At 42.7% G+C, this 13,564-nt stretch overlaps 1 protein-coding gene across 3 annotated transcripts in view; it reads left to right on the top strand.

The window, feature by feature from the left end:
• The window catches only part of RCHY1 (ring finger and CHY zinc finger domain containing 1), an 86,021-nt gene that overhangs the window by 2,989 nt on the left and 69,468 nt on the right, over positions 1 to 13,564 (top strand). The gene's annotated exons all lie outside the window — the stretch shown is intronic.

Here is a 13,564-nt window from a genome sequence, read left to right on the forward strand (position 1 = left end):
TTTCTTTTTATGGCTGAGTGGTATTCCATGGTGTACTTCTACCACATTTTCTTTATCCACTTATTGGTCAATGGACACTTAGTTGGTTTCATATCAAGGAGTTAATTGACATACAGCTCCAACCACAGTGCCTGGCCTGTGAAAGGAAGTGTTTGTGATTGTCATTAAATTATAATAACCTCAACTGATAATTTATTCTCTTAGGAGGCTGTACTTGCCAAATCAATTAATCACTGAACAGACCTCCACTTTAAGGAGAACATTTTCCTGGGTATCATATGGAAAAAAAAAAAAAAAAAGAACAAACTAAACATGGTCCTGTCTTTGAAGGACTGACAATTTAACAAGAGAGGCTGTGCAAACTGAAAATCAAAATGAATAAGGATGCAAACACTCACAGATAGAAAATGGAAAGTTCCTTAGGCTTGATGTTAGTCCTAGGCAAACTTCCAGAACAGATAATCAGATGGATGATTTGTCAGCGGTTTGAAAAGGAATCAGGAAACATCCAGGACAAGTTGAGTTCCTTAGACTTGCCACTCATTCAATAATTCTGTATTGACTTTTACTTATTCAGCATCAGACAGTGGTCTAGGTGCTGGGGCTAAAGATAAGATTCCTGTTCTCATGGAACTTATAGTCTAGGAGACATTAAATATTAACTCAGGTGTAACAGTAAAGGGTTTTGAGTGCTAAGAGAGAGGAAGGACTGAAGGTTATGGGAGAATGAAGCAGAGAAACACAGTCTATAATTTTACACCAATGGGTCAGTATCACATATGCTACTTTGTCCCCTCCATTGGAGATACACTACAATGCCAATAGAATTAGATTCACATAATCACTTTAACCACTGCCTGGTGTTTCATTTTATAGATTTACTGTAATTTATTTAACCAAACTTTAAACTGATGGACATTTCTATTATTTCTTCTGATTCTCTTTCTTTTTTGTTTTGGAGTGCTAATGAGCTTTCATCTTAAATGTTGATGAAAATAAATAACAAAAGCAAAATAACTTTTTTCATTCAAATCTATTGTTCTGAAATTTATAAAATAAAGGAACAAAATTTTAAAAGGAATACTTTTTTTTTTTTTTCTTTTGAGATGGAGTTTCACTCTGTTGCCCAGGCTGGAGTGCAGTGGTGCGATCTCAGCTCATAGCAATCTCTGCTTCCTGGGCTCAAGCAATTCTCATGCCTCAGCCTCCTGAGTAGCTGGGATTACAGGGCTACTCGGGAGGCTGAGGCATGAGGGTGTGCCACCACACCCAGCTAATTTTTTTGTATATTTGGTAGAGACGGGATTTCACCATGTTGGCCAGGCTGGTCTCGAATGCCTGACCTCAGATGATCTGCCCACCTTGACTTCCCAAAATGCTGGGATTACAGGCGTATGTCACTGCACCTGGCCAAGGAACACAATTTTAAAAATTTTATCAAATTCTTATCCATCAGAAAACTCTAACATTTCTTTATTATTGGTGTATAGAATAACTAAGTCTCGGCATATCTTATTTCTTTGTATGTTATATATACAGTGGAGCCAAGTGTTTCACAACACATAAAATCAATGAAACTGGTGTGAAGTTTCACATTCATATGCCAAAATCCTTATACCTTAAAAGTATGAAAATATTTCTGAAAGCTTATTTCAAATGCAGTAGTTTTGGTAAAAATATCTTTTTAGTCATATACTTTATCCACAAATCATGTACTTGCAGATTGATCAATGAGAATCTAATGTCTATGTTTCCCAATGTCAAGAAGGCTATAAATGGCTTTGAGTCACAGTTGTTAGTCCAGTGTGTTAAGGGGAAGGACCCATGTACGTAGGCCAGTTTGTGTTAGGTCTGTTTCTCACAATGACCTTATGAGGTATTGAGAGGAGTTACATTTCTTTCCTCAAGACTGAAAGATATTAAGTGGTAATTACGACTGAGAGTCAGAACTGAGATTTTTCTGATTCCAAAATTCATGTTTTTTCTTCTAATTAAATATACAGTCATATGCTGTATAATGACTTCTTGTCAATGACAGATGGCATATGTGACAGTGGTTCCGTAAGATTATAATGCAGCTGAAAAATTCCTATTGCCGAGTGACTTTGTAGATGCCATAAAGTCATAACACAATACATTACTCACATGTTTGTGCTGATGATGCTGGTATAAACAAAGCTGCTGCACTACTAGTCATGAAAAAAGTGTAATACTTACAGTTATGCATAGTACATAATACTTGGTAATGATAAATGACTATATTACCGGTTTATGCATTTACTGTACTATAGTTTTCATTGTTATTTAAGACTGTACCCTTTCTATTTATGAAAAATAAGTTTGTTCTAAAATAGCTTCAGGCAGGCCCTTCAGAAAGTATTCCAGAAGAGGCCGGGCGTGGTGGCTCAAGCCTGTAATCCCAGCACTTTGGGAGGCCGAGACGGGCGGATCACGAGGTCAGGAGATCGAGACCATCCTGGCTAACACGGTGAAACCCCGTCTCTACTAAAAATACAAAAAACTAGCCGGGCGAGGTGGCGGGCACCTGTAGTCCCAGCTACTTGGGAGGCTGAGGCAGGAGAATGGCGTGAACCTGGGAGGCGGAGCTTGCAGTGAGCTGAGATCCGGCCACTGCACTCCAGCCTGGGCGACAAAGCAAGACTCCGTCTCAAAAAAAAAAAAAAAAAAAAAAAAAGAAAGTATTCCAGAAGAAGGCATTTTTATCATAGCAGATGGCAGCTCCATGCTTGTTATTGCTCCTGAAGATCTTCCAGTGGAACAAGCTGTGGAGGTGGAAGACAGTGACAGTGATGATCCTACCCTGTGTAGGTCTAGGCTAATGTATGTGTTTGTGTGTTTGTGTCTTAGTTTTTAATAAAAAAGTTTAAGTAAAAAAAAAAAAATTTAGAAATAAAATAAAACTTACAGAATAACAATACAAAGAAAGTATTTTTGTACTACTGTACAATGTGTTTGTGTTTTAAGCTAAGTGTTATTACAAAAGGTCAAAAGGTTAAAATTTTTTAATTTAGGCCGGGCGCAGTGGCTCACTCCTGTAATCCTAGCACTTTGGGAGGCCGAGACGGGCAGATCACAAGGCCAGGAGATTGAGACCATCCTGGCCAACATGCTGAAACCCCGTCTCTACTAAAAGTACAAAAAATTAGCAGGGTGTGGTGGCAGATGCCTGTAGTCCCAGCTACTCGGGAGGCTGAGGCAGGAGAATGGCATGAACCCGGGAGAGGAGCTTGCAGTGAGCCGAAATTGCATCACTGCACTCCAGCCTGGGTGACAGAGCGAGACTCCATCTGAAAAAAAAAAATTAAATTAAATAAATAAAATTTATTTATTTATTTATTTTTTTCAGACAGAGTTTCACTCTTTTGCCCAGGCTGGAGTGCAATGGCATGATCTTGGGTCAACACTGCAACTTCCACCTCCTGGGTTCAAGCAATTCTCCTGTCTCAGCCTCCAGAGTAGCTGAGATTAGAGGCATGCAACACCATGCTCAGCTAATTTTTGTATTTTTAGTAGAGATGGGGTTATACTATGTTGGTCAGACTGGTCTCGAACTCCTGACCTCAGGTGATCCATCTGCTTCTGCCTCCCAAATTGTTGGGATTATAGGTGTGAGCCACTGCGCCTGACCAAACTTAATGTTTCTAATTTAAAAATTTATAAAGTAAAATAGTTAAGTAAGATAAGGTTAATTTATTATGGAAGAAAAATATTTCCATAAATTTAGTATAGCCTAAGTGTGCAGTGTTTATTTTCATTTTATTTTTTATTTTTTTTTGTTTGAGAGGGAGTCTTCCTCTGCCGCCCAGGCTGGAGTGCAGTGGTGCAATCTCGGCTCACTGCAGGCTCCGCCTCTGGGTTCACGCCATTCTCCTGCCTCAGCCTCCCGAGTAGCTGGGATTACAGGCATCTGCCACCACAGTCTGCTAATTTTTTGTATTTTTAGTAGAGACAGGGTTTCACCATGTTAGCCAGGATGGTCTCAATCTCCTGACCTCGTGATCCGCCCACCTTGGCCTCCCAAAGTGCTGGGATTACAGGTGTGAGCCACCATGCTCAGCCTGTGTGCGGTGTTTATAAAGTCTACAGGAGTGTAATGTCCTTCACATTCACATGCCACTCATTCACTCACTGCCCTACCCAGAGCAACTTCCCATCCTGCAAGCTCCATTCATGGTAAGTACCTTACACAGGTGTACTTTTTTTTTTAATCGTTTATATGGTGTTTTTACTCTTCCTTTTCTATGTTTGGATACACAAACACTTACCATTGTGTTACAACTGCCTACAGTATTCAGTACAGTAACATGCTCTACAGGTTTGTAGCCTAAGAATAATAGACCTATACCATATAGCCTAAGTGTGTAGTGGGCTATACCAACTATGTTTGTGTAATGCACACTATGATGTTGGCACAATGACGAAATTGCCTAATGATGCATTTCTTAGAGAATATCCATGTTGTTAAGCAATTCATGACTGTATTTACTTTGTTTTAAACATTCATTCCTTTGTTCATTCATTTACTCACTAATTCATTAGTGGATTTATGTTCTTATTTTAATGGGCTCTTCTGTTTTATATCCTTCTTCTTAACAACCTGTGTGGAAGGAGGCTCTTTCCTGCCAACACCACTTAGGAAAGTCCCAGGGAAGACCTCTGGTTGGCCAAGCATAGGTCTTATGGCTAGGGAGGGTGGGAAGGGTCCATTACTAGAAGAAGTCCGGGGACAGCAGAGACTGGGCCACTAGGGATGTCAGCCGAGTTGCTACCCTGATCTGTGCCTAGTACACCTATAGCATCAAGTGGCCTTCCCACCCAATCAATCCCAGTATGTGTGTGTTACTTAGAAAGCCGGATAACAGGTATAGGACAATCAATGTTCCTGTGAAAAAGAAAAAAGAACAACTTTTTATGACCCAAAGCCTGGGATTGCTATAAACAATACTTATACTGTAATGCTTCCTTGTGGGGAGAATGCTAGGAAATAGTTGTCAGTGACTAGGATCTTGTGGTTCAGTGACATCTGGGCATGTGAACTTGTCCCAACCAATTGTCAACCAAGATGGAATTATTCACTGGTTTCAGTCTATTCAGTGTCTGTATCTAAGTCACCTTGAAAAAAAGTTTCCAATATATGTAGTGAGACATGTTGTCACAGAAGGAATACTAATCTAAGAAGGCTTTGTTGAACTTCTTAGGGGAAAGTTCCTGATGTCCTCCACCACAGGTTTGGAGCCCAGAGAAGCAGGGCCTCTGGCACCTGGGAGCGTAGCTTTGGGAGTTGAACTTTGCTGTCTCATCACTTAGTTCATTCAACAACTATTTATTGGGTGCCCACTATCTGCCAGACACTATTCCATGGACTTGGGATACAGGTAAAAATACCTGTTCCAGTGGAGTTAACATTCTAGTGTGGTAGAGACAGAGAATAAACAATAAATACAACACATGAGTATATCAGTTAATATGTTAGAATATTCCAAAATACGTGCTATAAAAAAAAAGATGATCAGTGTAAGGAATGTGGGAGAGTTGGAATTTTAATTAGAAGATGATATTCTGGTGAGCACCGTGGCTCATGCCTATAGTCCCAGCACTTTGGGTGGCTGAGGTGGGCAGATCATTTGATTCCAGGAATTAGGAGTTCGAGATTGGTCTGGGCAACATGGGAAAACCCTATCTTTACAGAAAATACAAAAATTATCCAGGTGTGGCGGCCCATACCTGTAGTTCTACCTACTTGGTAGGCTGAGGTGTGAGGATCTCTTGAGCCTGGGAGGTTGAGGCTGCAGTGAGCCGATTGCACCACTGCACATCAGCCAGGGTGACAGAGTGAGACCCTGTCTCAAAAAAAAAAAAAAAAAAAAAAGAAGAAGAAGAAGAAGAAAGGTATTCCAACAAGGACTTGAGGGAAGTGGGTAAATTATCTATGTGCATATCTAGAGGAAGAATGTATCAGGCAGAGAGTACAGCCAATGGCAAGGTCCTGAGACTGAAGTAGGCTTGGGATATAACGCAGGACAGCAGGGAGACTGTTGTCGCTGAGGCTGAGTGAGTCAGGGGGACAGGCGTAGCAGAGGTCAAGGATTAATGGGAGGGGAGATCATTATTCTGAGTGAAATGGCAGCCACTGGAGGGTTTTTCAGAGAGGTGTAACATGATCTTACATTTAAAAAGGACAACTCTGGTCACCGTGTAGAGATGGCAGGGGGCGGGATGGTCCAGCTATAGCTGACTGCTGCAGTAGTTTTGTGGCGAGATTATATGACTCATATTGGGGTGGTAGTGGTGGAGGTGTGAGAAATGGGGAGATTCAGGGCATACTTTGAAGGTAGAATTGACAGGATTTCCTGATGAACTGGAAGAGGGTGTGAGAGACACGGGGGAGTCACGGATAATATCATGGCTTTTGGTCTGAGCCTTTGACCGCTGGAGTTAAGTGTGTTCAGATGATGAGATTATGGTTGAATTTTAAAAAAGTTATTATTTATTTATATTTTTGAGACAGAGTTTCGCTCTGTCGCCCAGGCTGGAGTGCAATGGCGTGATCTGGGCTCACAGCACCTCCGCCTCCCGGGTTCAAGCGATTCTCGTGCCTCAGCCTCTCGAGTAGCTGGGATTAAAGGCAAGTGCCACCACACCCGGCTTTTTTTTTGTACTTTTAGTAGAGACAGGGTTTCACTATGTTGGCCAGGCTGGTTTCAAACTCCTGACCTCAGGCGATCCACCCACCTCAGCCTCCCAAAGTGTTGGGACTACAGGTGTGAGCCACGGTGCCCAACCCTATTTTTTTTTAATAAATAAAAAAATTGAGAGAATAAAAATGTCTTGTTTTGGAAGATATCCAGGCACTTTAGTGAGTAAATACTAAGAGGCACTTTAGTGAGTAAATACTAAGAAATTTTACAACAAGTCATTGAAAGAGTGTATGGAGAGGGGCTGGGCACAGTGAGTGGTTCATGCCTGCAATCCCTGTGCTTTGGGAGGCCCAGGAGGGCAGATGGCTTGAGCCCAGGAGTTTGAGACCAGCTTGAGCCACATGACGAAACCCCATCTCTAAAAAAGAAAAATAAAACACAAATTAGCCAGGTGTGGTGGCACCTGTAGTCTCAGCTACTTGGGAGGCTGAGGTGGGAGGATTGCTTGAGCCTGTGGAGGTCGAGGCTACAGTGAGCCATGATTGTGCCACCACACTCCAGCCTGGGTGACAGAGTGAGACCCTACCTCAAAACAAACAAACAAACAAAAAAACAAAAAAACGCATCTGTGGAAGGATGGATAAGGGGCAAGTGCTGTGGAATGTCAACACTGGAGAGGTGAGATTTCCACATCCGGGCATGAAGGCCTCGTTGGCAGCGTGCCAGGAGCTTTGTGTCCAGAGCAGCTTTGTTGGAGGAGAAAGGACGAGGCGAGCAGATGAGTCAATGAGTAAGGCATAGTTTCTGTTGACCCACATGGGCTCTGCATTCTCTGGCTTGCCCTGTTTTACCACTTGTGACCTCCTACATAGCAGGCCCTTGAATAACGAGGTTTTGTTATAAAGTTGATGAGGGGGAAAGAAAGTTGATTTCTGGCTCCGGCCGCTGTGTGTGTGGAGTCTGAGTATTCTCCCCAGGTCTGCATGGGTCTTCTCTGGGTGTTCTGGTTTCCTTCCACTTTCCACAGCTGTGCAGGTTAGGTGACCTGACATGTCCACTTGGTCCCAGTGTGAGTGAGTCTCGCTGTGTAAATGAGAGTGCCCTGTAATGGGATGGTGTCCTGGTCAGGGCTGGTTCCCACCTTGAACCCTGAGCTGTCAGGACAGGCTGCAGGCACCTGCAATCCTGAACTGGAATCATTGGGTGAATAAATAACTTACTCATTTTTATTAATCTTTCTTAAGTGTATGTAGAGTTCACACTTATTTCAATGTTTCATATTAGAAGTGTTTTGGCTTTGACGTTTACTACTTTATGTAGTAAGGTTTGATGGTATTTTTATGACTAGAAATAAGCGGTAGAATCTTAACTCCTGTTTCTATCCATTAGCTTATGGTAAAGTTGGTTTCCTTATAGTCATTTCGTTTAAAGTCACAGTTTTCAAGAACCTATCAATGCTGTTAGCGAGAACTTAGACTGAAATTGTGTTTTGTGCATGTCCTCCCTCTCTGGACGTTGGGACCCTTGATGGCAAGAACAGTCTTAAATTTTTTTTTTTCAAATTCATTTTAAATTGTAGTAAAATATACATAACATAAAATGGACCATTTTAACCACTTTTAAGTGTACAGAAGAACCAAGTGTTGATTAGTTTTAGCCTCAGGGTTTGGCACAGTGACACTCAGCAAATGGTTGTGAAAGGTGTGGAGGAGGAGGGAAGGAAGAAGGGTCTGCGCCTGTACCTGCATGTTCACGCACCTGGTTGTCCAGCAAGTCTGCATCAGGGAAGGAGTCGGGGGCAGGAGGTGGCTTTACCCAGGGGTCTTTAGCTCTCTGTTGTGCTCTGCTTTCTGGATTTGGGCTCAGGGCAACCTCATCTCTTCTTTTCTCTCCTGCTCACATCCTGCAATAATTTGATGTGCCAACTTGGCTGGGCTTTAGTACCCAGATAGTTGGTCAAACATTATTCTGGATGTTTCTGGGAGGGTGTTTTGGGATGAGTGGGCTTTGAGTAAACAGATGGCTCTCTGTAATGTGGATGGGCCTCATCTGATCAACTGAAGGCTGGAATGGAATAAAAGACTGAGCTTCCCTGAGTAAGGGAATTGTGCAGCAGACAGCTTTTGGACTGGAACTGTAGTATAGGCTCTTCTCTGAGTCTTCAGCCTACTTTCTGCAGGGTAGGCCTGCAGATTTTGGACTTGCCAGCCTCCATAACTGCATGAGGCACTTCCTTAAACTAAACCTCTCCTCTCTATATACTCATCCTATTGGTTCTGCTTCTCTAGGGAATCCTAACACATGCCCATATTCTTTCTCTGTCATGCTTAAATGTGTTGCTTGACAGGTTTAGTGAACAAATACATAGGAAAAGATTTGATAAATCAATTGCTTCTAAATGAGAGTTTGGGTGTTTATGGACAATGAAGGGGCATGGCCAGTGCTCCTCGACTGGAGATGTGTGGGAGGACTAAGAATTTCAGGTTGGTGTGTGAGCACCGAACTGCCTCTAACACAGACACTTCAGAAAGATGCTGGTGAAGAGAGCAACCCCTCTGTCTCAGCATGGAATGTCCTTCACCCAGAGGCTGAACATCAGGATTTTGGGGAGAATCTTGTAGTGACTTCCCTGCTTCAGTCCCCGTCTTCTCAGTCTCTCTTTCCCTCTTTCCTGGTGATTTGAACATGTGTTTGGAATTTCAGGGAGCTCAAACTGAAGACACTGGCTTTGGATAAATGAAAATGGTTTTTGCTAAGTAATTTATTTCAGATGCTTAAATTGAGACAATGGCAACCATCCTTCTGTATTAACTGAGATGGAAGCTAGCAGCCTGAGAAGGAAAAAAAACCCAAAGATGAAACCTCTTGGGCCAGCAATGTCAGAAAGGCTAGGCTGTTCTAGCTGTCCACATGCAGCTACAGGGTGGGCCCACAGAGCTGCCTCTCACATCCTCGAGGGCCCACTGGAGGTCTGCCTGAGGCTGGATCAGCTTTACCTGCTACTTTTATCGCTCAAGTTCTGCTCAGAGAAAGGCCCTGTCCTGCTGCTGGGCCTTGAGGAAGCCAAGGTGAGCTGCTGGTAAGTCCGATTAGGCTAGTCTCCCATCTGTGGTCACAACTGCAGATGCTGCCTGGGAGAGGCATTCTTCTCACAGGGCCACGGTGAGTAATCCGGGGAAGCTGCTATTCAGGCTGCCTCAGTCAGGATTATGTGTGTCAGGGACGATGGGGAGTGGTGGGCACCCCGAGTCAGGTTGAGGGAGGCCTAGCGCTGCTCGGGGTTCTCTGTAAGAAGCACCATGAAGGGACAGGTGCTCTTTTGGGCGATCTAAAGGTTCTGTGGTTGGCGCTGATTTGAAGGTGGCCTGGATAACTTCCTGCAAGGCTTGCTTGGGCATCTTCTGCTGGGATTCCTCCTAAAAGGGGGTTCAGGCACCTTAACCACACCTCCAGTTCCCTCAGTTTGCATAGCAGGAGCCTGAGGCCTGCAGAAGGTTCCTAACCTCATCCCAGTGATTTAGCAACAGAATGGCAGTAACATCCTGGTGAGGGGCAGAGTAATGACAGCCCACATTCGCTGATGGTTTGAAACAGAGTATTAAACCAGTGGGGTGAATCCGTGCTCTGCTCTCTGCCCTGCCATTGTTTAGCTGTGAGATCTGGGACCAGTCAGCTTCTCTGCCTCTCGATTTCCTCATCTATGTTATCATTTACTATATTCTAAGCATCACTGTTGTAAGAATTGGACATACATTAAGTCATTTAATTCTTTTTTTTTTTTTTGAGATGGAGTCTCACTCTGTCGCCCAGGCTGAAGTGCAGTGGCATGATCTCGGCTCACTGCAAGCGCTACCTCCCGGGTTCATGCCATTCTCCTGCCTCAGCCTCCCGAGTAGCTGGGACTACAGGCGCCTGCCACCATGCTCGGCTAATTTTTTGTATTTTTAGTAGAGACGGGGTTTCACCGTGTTAGCCAGGATGGTCTCAATCTCCTGACCTTTTGATCCACCCGTCTTGGCCTCCCAAAGTGCTGGGATTACAGGCTTGAGGCACCGCGCCTGGCCCCAAGTCATTTAATTCTTAAAACAACCCAATGAGGTAGTTACTACTGTCATCCCCATTTTAGAGATGAGAAAACTGAGGCACAGAGAGGTTGTCCTCTGGCTAACAAGTGGCAGAGCCATGCTACGAACCCAGGCAATTTGGTTCCAGAATTCTTGATTTTAATTTCTATACTAGGTGTGCTCTTGAGATTCTGGCTGTCGTCCTATTGCAGTGAGAGCTCTGTGATAGCATCCTTAAAATTCACCCAGGTCCTGTAGGACAAAACACTTGGTTAATTTTTTTTTTAAAGGTAAAATAAATAATGGAGTGGGAACCTACAGATTAAAAGAGACTTTAGAGACATATCAACCCATTACAATGTTTGGAGGGAGATTACTGTTAAATGTTCTTAGGTGAAATAGTGATATATATGTTTGTCTAAAAAAAAATAGAGTCCTAGGCCAGATGTGGTGACTCACACCTGTAATCCTAGCACTTTGGGAGGTCGAGGTGGCGGGGGCTATCACTTGAAGCCAGGAGTTCAAGACCAGCCTGGCCAACATGGTGAAACCCTGTCTCTACCAAAAAATACAAACATTATCTGGGCATGGTGGTGCACTCCTGTAGTCCCAGCTAATCAGGAGGCTGAAGCATGAGAGTCACTTGAACCTGGCAGGTGGAGGTTGTAGTGAGCTGAGATTGCGCCACTGCACTCCAGCCTGGGTGACGGAGTGAGACTCTATCTCTAAGAAACAACAAAAAAAAAAAAATTAAAAAATATAGTCCTTATCTTTTAGAGATATTTGCTGAAATAGCTACAGATTATATGTTGTTTGGGATGTGCTTCAAAATAATCAGAGGACGGGAGAGAGTGAGGATATGGATAAAACAAGACTGTCCACGTTTAATAACTGTTGAAGCTGGTTGATGGATGCATTAGAGTATATTATACTCTCTACTTTTGTTTCAACTTTCCATTATAAAAAGTTTTTAAGAAATCACCGTATATAAATGTTTGTTTTATTCTCTCTGAGAAATGTCAAAAGCACATGGACCTACCTCATGGCTTTTGAGAAGAGCAATAGTCCACAGGGAGGGAGTGGATGGGACATTGCTAAGAAGAGTCAGCTTCTAAGAGTGTAGTTTATTGGGGATGACCCAAAGTGCCTATATTGTCTATCATGGTCATAACAAGGATAGAATACTTCTATACTGTTCCCCTTGTTCTGGTAAACAAATGTACATGAAACGATTTACTACCAAAAAATCTTCACGCTGCAGCTATGCTCCACCGCTACAGAGCCAGCCCACTCTCTTCTCTCTGCCCCACTGCCATTATTTTGGCTTGCCCAGCCCAGTACATATCCAGTTCTTCTGATGACTTAACCCTGATTTCCCTCTGGAAAACCATCATTTCTCTACTCTCTTGGTTCCAGGACTCGGCTGTAATCTATGCCTGCCAATCATAGCATAGCATTCCCAAGCCACAGATATTTGTTTAGGGTTGAGTATTTGATTCAAGCCATTTCAGTCAGACTCAGTCCAAACTAGTCCTGGGACTGTTATATGAATGACTGGAAAGTAGGCACACATTTTGCCTTTGGACTTGAAGTTGTGAAGGGAGAGGCTGCTTGATAGAGCAGAGTGGAGAGACTCCAGATTCTGATAACATCATTTGAACTCCTAGATCCAGCTGTACCTGAAGCCATATACAGTATGCCACAAGTGGTTTGCTAAAACTTGTTCTGAAATATTACTAATATACTAATATAGTAGCAAATCACATAGAGAATGAAAATTCTTAAGCCTACTATTAAAACGTAGAAAGAAGAGCTATTAATTTTTATGCTCTTGTATTTGATTATAGGCTAAAGATGTAGACATAGAGTAAAAAAGGGTGTCAGTTCCAGTGGTTGAGTAAAGCATTAGCAGAGATCAGGACCAATCTTTCATCATTCCATGCATTCTTTCTGAGAGCTGAGAGAAACCAGGTGACTAGACAGACTCCTGTGCTGGTGAAACCCATGGATATTTGAATGTTTTGCCTGTGTGTGTGGTAAGGTGACTTCATCCTGAGTGTGCATCTGCCCTGTTTATGCTTGGCCGTAGCATCAGACAGATCCAGATTGTGGTAATGAGTAACTGTGGGCTTTCCTCAGCTTCAGACACAAGATGAGTTCACATTTTATCCTTCAGCCTCTAAATGCCCCAACTGGAGCTTCCAAATGGAGTGACTGAAGTCTGGCCTTTGAGACGTTGTGAATGTTCAGCAAAATTCAACAATGAGTGAAGCAAAGTCTCTGGGTCTCCCAGAATAAATAAAAAAAGACGAGACAAAACAAAAGTCTCTGGGTCTTGCATTGTAGATCGGGACCGACAACAACATGACTTCATATTATGATATGAAGACATCATTACACCAGCTGTGAAACCTTGGGCAAATTACCTAGCTTTTCTCTGTTTAATTTCCTCATCTGTAAAATGAGAATAATAATAATAATACCTACCTTATAGGGCTGTTGTGAAGTTAAATGAGTTAATAAAGTTTAAGTGCTTTGAATAAAGATTGGCACCTTATGTTAGCTATGATGATTACTGAGAAATAATTTTTTGCCTTGAACAAACATTTCTCTTTAACATGGATATCTGAAACAAAACATAGGCAGAAGTATGAGGATTTACGAAAATTGTGATCAGCTCTGTGACAGTGTGTAATACTTCTCAGATATCAGTACTTTGAAGTCACATTCTTTAGTTTTCTGAGGTATTGGGTCAGCTGGAAAGCTGAAAGTTTGAGGTTCTCATTTGTAGGCAGTCATTTGTAGGGTTCTGCTGGTGACCAGTCACAGGCAAGCTAATTA

This window comes from Piliocolobus tephrosceles, chromosome 3 (assembly GCF_002776525.5).
Source record: "Piliocolobus tephrosceles isolate RC106 chromosome 3, ASM277652v3, whole genome shotgun sequence".
NCBI lineage: Eukaryota > Metazoa > Chordata > Mammalia > Primates > Cercopithecidae > Piliocolobus > Piliocolobus tephrosceles.